General features: G+C 40.4%; 1 pseudogene; it reads right to left on the reverse strand.

Moving 5' to 3' along the window:
* Positions 1-1,120: 1,120 nt before the first annotated feature.
* Positions 1,121-1,612, reverse strand: LOC112408776 (non-specific lipid-transfer protein pseudogene; annotated as a pseudogene).
* Between the last annotated feature and the right edge of the window lie 779 nt (positions 1,613-2,391).

Here is a 2,391-nt window from a genome sequence, read left to right on the forward strand (position 1 = left end):
AGTGTCTTTAGAGTTTTCTAGAAACAGTATCGTGCCATCTGCAAACAGTGACAGTTTTACTTCTTTTCCAATTCGGATTCCTTTTTTTTTTTTTTTTTTGAGGAAGAGCTATTTTAATTTTCTGTTAAACATTCTTCCAAAAACATGATTTTACTCCATATCTTACCGAGTTATTAGAAATAACGTTAGCATTAGAAAAACTAGGAAGGTAAAAGTAGGGAAAACACATCATATGCCAAAGTCTGATATGAAATTTACCTTAAAAAAAAAAGGAATAAAAAGTAATATTCCTTTAAGTTGAATTAAAGAAAGAAAAACTAGGAAGGTAAATTAAATGTGGCTAAACTAAACATATAAAAAAGGAAAATTATAACAAAGGAAGGAGAGCTTTATAAATTTAATTAAATTAATACGAGATTATAATTTGAAAACTGTGCATCTCAAAGCGAACTTTGTTCAATTATTTTTAACAACAGTGTTTTATGATTCGAATACATTGATATTTTCTCAAGAAGGAAACTCACTTAAAAAATATTTTTGTTTTAAAAAATAGGCCTGCGTTCAGCTATAGATTTTTTTCTCCCAAGCCTTGATCGTATTTCTTTGATTTGGGAAGAAAATACCGTTTTGATGGCATGAAATGCAAAACCTTAGTTTTTTTTTTAAAAAACATCCCAGTACAGAACTTAAAAAAGTATCAGTGGAAAAGAGACTAAGGTCATTAAGTGCACAGCACAAATTACTGGCCAGCTACTGGTGTCCTGTTTCTTCCCTAGTTCTCCCAAGGAAAACTTGAATTGAATCTTCAGCAGAATAATTCTCAAATACACTTTATAAGTAAAATAAGGGCTTTTGTTTACATAGTTTGGAGATTTTGCTATTCCTAATTTTATTCTAAAACTCAATTTTACCCCAAACCATAATTACCATAATAACTTCATAATGCAATTCAGCAAAGCAGTACTACACCATCAGGTCCTATTCACCCAGAGCTTAGGAAAACCAGGATCGGTCACACCCCTTTAAAAACAAATCTCATGCTATTTGCCAAGGTGTAGCTTCAATCAAAGTTCTGACAATGAAGGATATGGATATATATCTATACATCTCATCTTGATTTTCAAAGGTAGGCAACGGGAGTTCCTCGCAGCTTAGCTTCGCCTGGCTGAAGCTGACGATTTTGTAACTTCGTAGCCAGACCCATGTTGCCAGTGATTTTCAATTTGCCTTGAAAGAAGGACGACTGAGGATTCATTCTACCGGTCATCAAAGCCGGTAAGTCCGAGTCAGCCACTGTAATTGTGCAGTCGGCCTTCTTATCTGAGTTAGGGAGCACCGGTCCTTTGCCATTCTTCACGTCCACCGCCCAGGTGGCTTCTTTGCCTCCAGGGCCATCCTTCACCTTGAAGGCAAAAATTTCACCGATTTTCTTCACAAACTGCCCTCTTTCCTCTTCAAGCTTCTTCTCAATCTCTTTAAAGACTAGATTTGCCTTAAATCCATCAACTGCAGAGTCGGTTGGAGCAGCCTCAATTTGATGAGTTCTAAAAGAACTGGCAGCTTCAGGAAAATCCATCTTGTACAGCGTGACAACTATAGCTCCCCCGATGCTTAAATTCTGCGGTAGAGCTGGATTCCTTTTATTTCTTTTTCTTCTCTGATTGCTGTGCCTAGGACTCCCAAAACCATGTTGAATAAAAGTGGCAAGAGTGGGGCTTCCCTGGTGGCGCAGTGGTTGAGAGTCTGCCTGCCGATGCCGGGGACACGGGTTCGTGCCCCGGTCCGGGAAGATCCTACATGCCGCAGAGCGGCTGGGCCCGTGGGCCATGGCCGCTGAGCCTGCGCGTCCGGAGCCTGTGCTCCGCAACGGGAGAGGCCGCAACGGTGAGAGGCCTGCGTACCGTTAAAAAAAAAAAAAAAAAGTGGTGAGAATGGACATCCCTGTCTTGTTTCCTTTAGGTCTTTAATCTAATGATTCTCAACTGGGACCACTGCGTCCTCCAGGGGACACTGGACAATCTTCGGAGATCTTTTTGGTTGTCACAACCAGGGAAGGAAGTTGTCACAATTTGAAGATGGGCGACTGGCATCTAAGGGCAGAGGCAAAGGGTGCTTGCTCAACACCTACGCTATCCTACAGGACAGCCCCACAGATAGAGTCAGTCGACAGTGCCGCGGTCGGGAAAGGTCTGTAAATCCTCAGAGATCCTTTCGCAGACATTTTTATGTAAAATGGCAACTCTTCCAAGACACCTGACCCTCTTCTTTGCTTTATTTTTCGCTATCACTTATTGCCATCTCATACACTATACATTTTACCTATTTAGTTTGGTTTTTATTTGTCTTCCCTCGCCAGAACATAAAGTCCTAGGATGACAGGGATTTTTGTCT

This window comes from Neophocaena asiaeorientalis, unplaced genomic scaffold (genome assembly GCF_003031525.2).
Source record: "Neophocaena asiaeorientalis asiaeorientalis breed wild unplaced genomic scaffold, Neophocaena_asiaeorientalis_V1.1 scaffold77, whole genome shotgun sequence".
Classification (NCBI taxonomy): Eukaryota; Metazoa; Chordata; class Mammalia; order Artiodactyla; family Phocoenidae; genus Neophocaena; species Neophocaena asiaeorientalis.